This window comes from Podarcis melisellensis, assembly GCF_964234715.1.
Source record: "Podarcis melisellensis genome assembly, chromosome: 17".
In the NCBI taxonomy this organism is placed as follows: domain Eukaryota; kingdom Metazoa; phylum Chordata; class Lepidosauria; order Squamata; family Lacertidae; genus Podarcis; species Podarcis melisellensis.
This window is the reverse complement of record NC_138534.1, coordinates 8,216,266-8,224,382: the sequence shown is the minus strand read 5'-3', so window position 1 is coordinate 8,224,382 and position 8,117 is coordinate 8,216,266. Positions and strand designations below refer to the sequence as shown.

At 45.9% G+C, this 8,117-nt stretch overlaps 1 long non-coding RNA gene across 1 annotated transcript; it reads right to left on the bottom strand.

The window, feature by feature from the left end:
• Positions 1-3,962: 3,962 nt before the first annotated feature.
• On the bottom strand, positions 3,963-4,830 carry LOC309360365. The gene is made up of 3 exons (XR_014164055.1): positions 4,806-4,830; positions 4,448-4,712; positions 3,963-4,401 (listed from the first exon to the last, which is right to left on the bottom strand). It is a non-coding gene; the product is annotated as an uncharacterized lncRNA (long non-coding RNA).
• Positions 4,831-8,117: the final 3,287 nt, after the last annotated feature.

Below are 8,117 nucleotides of genomic sequence, written 5' to 3'. Positions count from 1 at the left end.
TGTCATCTCCCTCCAAGTGCCTGGAATTTCCTTTCAACAGAAATTATTCCCCACCCTCACCCCCTATCAACACACATGTCTTCTGGCATAAATGGGTGGAGGCCATGGACCGGGCACAGTCCACCACAGCTCGCCTCTCCATGTGGTTCCCTAAAGTGAAAGTGGTAAGATCACTTGCCAACTACTTGATAGACCTGACGGAGCCCAATTTGAGAAGAGCGTTTACCATGGCCCGTTTCCATTCTATACCCACGGCCTTCTTGCAGGGGATTTATTCTAAGACCCCTATTACTCAGCGTCTATGTCCATGCACAATGAATGAAGTAGAGGACTTCATACATTTCTTTTTCTACTGCCCTATTTATGAGCTAATAAGAACTAAGCTCCTCCTCTTGACCCCGTCCACCATCACATCTAAGGAAGACTGTTTGAAATCGCTTCTTGTGGACGCAAATCCCCAAATTTCACGTGGGGTGGCAATCTTCATAGTGCAGGCCTTGAAACTCAGAGCTACCCTGACTGGGTAGTGTGTCCTAGACCTGGACCTGTTTTAATCCTTTTTATTACCTTTTTAACTTAATGTGCCGAGCCTATTTTGGGGCCATTATATGCTTTATATATATCCGCATTTTAGATTCCCGGCGCCGGCAACTAAATCTTTACACTATTGTCTTAGGGTAATTTAAATGTCATAACGCCAGTAATATCGCTTTGAATCCTGTTTGGTTGATTGTCCCCTTTGTCTTATCCTGCTATGGCTGTATGCTAATGCAATAAAGGTTTGATTGATTGAATGGGTGGTTTTCAATGCTAGTTCTGTTCAGATCCACTGAAGTTATTATACATGATCCACTTAAGTTCATTAATTTCAGTGGGTTTTCTCTGAGAGGGCCTTAGTTGAATACTAAGTTAAATAATCCAAACCTAAATGAAATGCTCAAAAAATGGTAAGGAAAACGGCATAGGATAAGCTTGCAGTTTCATAGAAGCAGAATCTTAGAATTTTAGAGTTGGAAGGGGCCGCCGAGGCTCCTCTCGTCCAACCCCCTGCAATTTAGGAATCTCAGCTAAAGCTAAAGGAGCCAGTGTGGTGTGGTGGTTAAGAGCAGTAGACTCGTAATCTGGTGAACCGGGTTCGCGTCCCCGCTCCTCCACATGCAGCAACCTTGGGCCAGTCACACTTCTCTGAAGTCTCTCAGCCCCACTCACCTCACAGAGTGTTGGTTGTGGGGGAGGAAGGGAAAGGAGAATGTTAGCTGCTTTGAGACTCCTTTGAGTAGTGATAAAGCGGGATATCAAATCCAAACTCTTCTTCTGACAGATGGCCACCCAACCTCTGCTTTAAAAGCTCCAAGGAAGGAGGGTCCACAACCTCTTGAGGGAGTCTGTTCCACTGTCAGCTCCTATGGTCAGAAAGTTTTTTCCATATGTTTAATCCAACAGTTTCGACAGAAGCCTCCAGAGCTCTCTTGCCTCATCAGAAAAGTAGGTTCCTTACGCAAGCAAATGTCCACTTTTTTCTCACATCCATCTCTGCAAAGGAGAAACGCTGGGCCCTGCACATTTTTTTCTCACCCAAGTTTTGCGACAGAAGAAAAATAAAACTCCCTCCCCACCCTCTTTACCTCAATTTCAGAAGAGGGACAGCAAAAATGCCAACGGTTTGGGCCCTGTCCCAGGGGCTGTGCAAGAACCGCTCCACCCAACCCTCTCCCCTCCGACTCCTTCCCTCCAGAGCAGGGGAAATACTTTAAGTCAAGCTACATCAAGCAAACTTTTCTAATAAAAGCAATTATGCCAGATAAGATCTATATCCCTGAATGTGATTGCAAGCCTTTCTGGCATTTTTGGTAGTGAATACAGAGCAGCAGGTGGAAAAGAGGAACCAGAAAGCAAAGGAATTTCGTGGGCATTTTCAAAGAAAGCAGAAATTCCTCTGAGTCACACAGGATGGAGTTTCCTTCTGACAAGGGTGAAAAGAGCACCTAAATCTCCACTTTCTTCACTTCTGGTCTGCTCCAGTTACCTCAAAGTAGAATCTATGTATGGGTGAGGAATCTGTCCAGACTTGCCAACCACAGGAGCTACCAAATTCTGAATCAGGGGTTTTCATCCACCTGCTCAGAAACTAAAGGGACTTGCCAAATACTGTACAACTGAGTGCAGGAACGGATATAGTAGGCGCACTGCTCCTTTCAAAGCATCGAGGGATGGGAAAGTTTCATAATAATTTTTGCACACACACACAAATACACACACATGACTCGCCAGTCAGGAAGAGGAGAGTGAGAGACACAATAAAAACTGATTTACCTCTTCTCCAGAAATAAACTTCGGGGAATTCCTCCAGCTAATTCATTCAAATGTTATTATGGAGTTGTTGTGACATTGTTTTTCAAAACAATTTTGTAGCTGAGGACCTTAAAAACTGCATGAGCAATTTTTATCATAAACTGTCATCATCAGTGAAATCCAGGTATTTTTTAAAAAGTTATTTTGCTGAAATAGTGATGCCATTTTTTGTACTCTGGGGTTCTAAAGAACTGCTGTGTTGAACTCATCTCCTTGTTAAAAGTGCTTTGGTTTATCTTTTTTTCTTTTTCTTTTTCCTCCAACCCTCTGTCATTGTTTACAACCACAATTTTCATCTCAGTGTTGCCACCCCTGCTCTACTCAAATGTCTGTTGAGTAAAAGGAGGGACACTGTTTAAAAAGGGAAAGTTTGACTGTATTCAAATTGCTCTTAGCATTCCAGTCTTCTTAAAGATACAGCTTATTCAGTCTGCTAACTGTTGATGGGCCATATCACCTGGTCACAGTCTCCCCAATATGCTGAGATGATGATGATGATTATTAATTGAATTTATATACTGCCCTACAACTGGAGGTGTCAGGGTGGTTCACAGAATAAAACCAAAATAGAAAACCACAAAATACATAATCAGAATAAAAACAACCCAATAACCCCCCACCCAAAAAAAACACATTTGAAAAGGGCCTAAGATCCACACAACATTTAAAGTAAGACAATTAACACACCTGCAAGGGAGCCATTAGCTGGAAAGACCACAATCTCAGAAATATGCAGCAAAATTTATTTATTGGCAACCAAATTGGCCATCTGCCAATTTGGCCAAGTATTTGCATCTTCCATACAGTCAAACTAAATGACCCAATGCAGTTCACAAACAACGTAGTTCTGTTCCAAAGTTGCTGGAGTACTGAACTTAGCCTTCTCATGTACTCAGATATATTCTGGATCCTTCAAGCTCAGCCGGGCCAGGTCCTTCACCGATTTTTTTTGCGTGGCTGAGAAAAACAGAGTCTGGCGCATCTGAGAAAGGTTTTCTATGATTGCGCTCATCAACCACCTCATTTGCAGTGATCTGGGAGTAGCTCTGCTGCAGCCTGGCCATGCCTGCCTTCTCCACCTCCCAAGCGGGGCACCTCTTCTTTGGGGCTGCTGGCGCAGCCGCTCTGTGCGCTTGGCGTAGTTCTTGTTCCAGCGGTCAAAGGTGTGTAGCAGGCCCAGGCTGGGCCCACCAAGGATCCCTCCAGCTTTTTTCCATTTCCTCAATTCAGCAGGCTGCAATTCTTGCTGATACACAGGGCAGCGAAGTGATGAGCAGGCTTCAACGTTCACATCCCACCCTACAGAAATGGGGAAGACCCATTTATCCATGTTTCCAGAGGTGGTGTGCACCCAGGGGTGGGGCTAGCTGTCCGAGTGGCGCATCCCAGAAGGGAGCCCCTTGCCGTGAGCATCCTAGGGGGTGCCGCCCGCAGCAAGCGGCAATTGTCCCGGGGGGTGTGTGCTGCCCATGGCGAGCAGTGAGCGGCCTGGGGGGGGCGCGGTGTAGCTATGTCACCCTCCCTCAGGGATGAAAAAGGGAGCTGGTTGTTATTTGGGCAGTGTGGGATAGAGAGGGATAGAGAGACAGAAAGGGGTAGAGAGGGATAGAGAGACAGAAAGGGGTAGAGAGGGATAGAGAGACAGAAAGGGGTAGAGAGGGATAGAGAGACATAGCAGTTGCATTGGAAGTAAGCATATACACCGCAGGGGCTTGTACCCCTTCCTGGGAACCAGGAGTACCAACCACCAGTGTCTTTTGCTTTTTTTTGAGCAATGCAACAAGGGGGAAAGCAAAACCTGAGAGAACATTCGCAGAATGTTCTCTCAAGGAAAAAGAAAAGATGTTAAGCAGAGCTCTGTGGAGAGACCTGTGGAGAGAGCAGAAAAGAAAATGGGAAAACGGAATGGAGATTTTCTCCCTAGCCAAGCAAGGCATGCTCTGGGAAACCTGATCAGAAGAAGAGCTGGAACAAAAGGAAAGAAGAGCTGGAACAATAGAAGAAGTGTTGTCCTACCTGCAGGTGAGCCTTTTCTTACCACCATGACTTCTGGGACGCTGCTGGAAGAGCTGGCTTCATCTGAGTGACGGGAGACCTGTGGAGAGACCAGCAGAAAAGAAAATGGGAAAAAGGAGAGACCAATACAAAAAACATTGTCTTGAAAAAAGACCACTGAGTGGTGGAATGTGAACTTACCTAAAGCAGCACAGCCCAAATGCAGGTGACTCTCACTTCAGGTACAGTGAACTCTTGAAAACTTGAAGAGCTGCGACAAAAGAAGAAGTCTTCTCCTACCTGCAGGTGAGCCTCATTGTGGTGACGCAGAATTCGGCCTCTTCTGACAACTCAGTCACCGCAACCTGAAAGAGACTTAGCACAATGAGTTGCAGACGGAACCAATACAAAAACATGGTCTTGAAAAAAGACCACTCAGTGGCGGAATGTGAACTTACCTAAAGCAGAACAGTCCAAATGCAGGTGACTCTCACGTTAGGTACAGTGAACTGTGGGAAACCTGAAGGGAAGAAGAGCTGGAACAAAAGGAAAGAAGGTCTGGAAGAAAAGAAGTGTTCTCCTACCTGCAGGTGAGCCTTTTCTTACCATGACCTCTGGGACTCTGCTGGCTTCACCTGAGCGTTGGGAACTCTTTGGAGAGACCTGTGGAGACACCACCAGAAAAGAAAATGGGAAAAAGGAGAGACCAATACAAAAAACATGGTCTTGAAAAAAAAAAGACTCTGAGTAGTGGAATGTGAACTTACCTAAAGCAGCACAGTCCAAATACAGGTGACTCTCCCTTCACTGTACACTGAACTCTTGGAAACTTGAAGAAAAGAAGAGGTAGAATAAAAGAAGTGTTCTCCTACCTCTTTTAAATCAGAACCAGTGAGGGCAGTGAAGGTCCTGTGTGAGTGTCTGGGGCGGTTGGAGGATGGATGGCGGCTAACAGATTGAGGTTGAATCCTGACAAGACAGAAGTACTGTTTCTGGGGGACAGGAGGCTGGCAGGTGTGGAGGATTCCCTGGTCCTGAATGGGGTAACTGTGCCCCTGAAGGACCAGGTGCGCAGCCTGGGAGTCATTTTGGACTCACAGCTGTCCATGGAGGCACAGGTCAAATCTGTGTCCAGGGCAGCTGTTTACCAGCTCCATCTGGTACGTAGGCTGAGACCCTATCTGCCTGCGGACTGTCTCGCCAGAGTGGTGCATGCTCTGGTTATCTCCCGCTTGGACTACTGCAATGCACTCTACGTGGGGCTACCTTTGAAGGTGACTCGGAAACTACAACTAATCCAGAATGCGGCAGCTAGACTGGTGACTGGGAGCGGCCGCCGAGACCATATAACACCGGACTTGAAAGACCTACATTGGCTCCCAGTACGTTTCCAAGCACAATTCAAAGTGTTGGTGCTGACCTTTAAAGCCCTAAACGGCCTCGGTCCAGTATACCTGAAGGAGCGTCTCCACCCCCATCATTCTGCCCGGACGCTGAGGTCCAGCGCCGAGGGCCTTCTGGCGGTTCCCTCATTGCGAGAAGCAAAGCTACAGGGAACCAGGCAGAGGGCCTTCTCGGTAGTGGCACCCGCCCTGTGGAACGCCCTTCCAGCAGATGTCAAAGCGATAAACAACTACCTGACATTCAGAAGACATCTTAAGGCAGCCCTGTTCAGGGAAGTTTTTAACGTGTGATATTTTATTGTATTTTTGGTTTTTATGGAAGCCGCCCAGAGTGGCTGGTGAGGCCCAGCCAGATGGGCGGGGTATAAATAATAAATTATTATTATTATTATTATTATTACCTGCAGGTGAGCCTCATTATGGTGACACAGAATAGGGCCTCTTCTGACAACTCAGTCACTGCAACCTGAAAGAGTCTTAGCCCATGCCTCCTCTAAACACACAAACACACAGGTCACTCCAAGGCCATCATTTTCATGCTTGCATTGGATTCCTCTCCTTCCGGCACTCCCCCACCCCCACCTTCAGATTGTAACACCCCCAAAACCACCTCTGTGTGGAATAGGGACCCTCATCTTGGATGGAGAAGACATGCCTCTTTATTTTAAAGCTCTAGCCAACCCCCCACCCCCACCCCCTGCTTCTTGCCACTGGGTTCCATCGACAGAGGGGTTTTCCCCCTGCCTCTTTGAGCCACTGGGAGCCAGCTAGGAGCACCCACCATCCTGCCCCACTTCAAATATTGGTCCTTTATAGGGAAGGATTTCCTCTACTTGATTGTCTGAGTGTGTGTGAGATGGACGCTCCTAGCTGGCTCCCAGTGGCTCAAAGGGGCAGGGAAACCTGGGGTGGGTGCACACCAGCCCCACACTTCAGCCTTCAGGTGTTGTTGAGCTACAACTCCCATCATCCCTGACCCCTGGTCCTAGTAGCTAGGGATGATGGAAGTTATAGTGCAACAACAACTGGGGATTCGAGTTTGAGAAAGGCACACCATCTGTATAAGCGCAAGCACACACACACATTCACTTTTTTCTGAACCTGTTAAAAATACCTTCCTTATTTAGACAAACCTACCCAGATGCTTAGAAAGTTGCGTTCATTTTAATCTGTTTTATTATTTTAACTTTTGTGTGTTTTAAAGTACGATGGTAATTTTTGCTTGCTTTTTTACTGGCTTATCTCTTGTAAACCACTCTGGGAGTTTTTACCATCAAGCGGTGTATAAATTTGATAAAATAAATAAACTCAAACAAGCATATGTAGGATAGTATCTTGTCCTATAGAATCATAGAATGGTAGAGTTGGGAGGAATCCTGAGGGTCATCTAGCCCAGCCTCCTGCAATGTGGGGGGGGGGAGAAAACGTAGTCTTTCATCATAGATGCCTATTGTTTTAACTATATAATTGTTAACTGGGTTTTGGTAAATCTTACTCAGCAGCATAAGTAGGAATGCCAAGCAGAAACTCACAAGTATTATTCTTAAGGATGTTTGAATGAACATGCACATTTTTAATCTAGAATGGAATACTTTAAAGTTAATCCAGTCACTAACAGGATGAATGGAGGGGTGGGGTAGGGAGAAGGAAACCAAAACAACTTCCCAACCAACTGGATGTCTAGCCTGTTTTAACCCTTCAACTCCCCTAAAATGTTGTTCCTTTGTTTTTATTTGATAAAATATGTCTGACCCAAAGAGTACTTTTTAAAAAAAGAGAGAAGGAAAGAAAGAATACCGAATCGTTTCATAGAACTTTGCACTCTTATATAGGGTAAAGTCACCCTCCCTGGAGTGCTATTTCTTGGTATTATGCTTCTGAAGGTCAGATGCTGGAAATAGCAGGAGGGGAGCTTGACCACCAACAAGGAATTGGTTCTAAGAACACAATATCCAAATAACCAGCTTAATCAAAATAATCCACTGTTTGTATGGATTGCGTTTTTGTTGTAAACTGCTTTGAGAGCCTTTTTGGCAGAAAGGTATGGTGGAAATGAAAAAAATACCGTATTTTTTGCTTTATAGGACACACTAGACCATAGGACGCACCTTGTTTTAGAGGGGGAGAACGGGGGGGGGGGGCTGCGCAGCATCCCTTCAGAAACGGAGCCCCTTCCATTTCTCCTCCCGCTTTGCTCTCCCTCTGCGCTTCGGAAGCTTCACGTTGCGAACGCTGAAGCCAAGGAGCCTGCATTTGCTCCAAGATACGCACACACATTTCCCCTTAATTTTTGAAGAGGAAACGTGCGTCTTATAGAGAGAAAAATACGGTATGTCAGCAGTTTGTTGTCTAACTTTCATGGTGTAG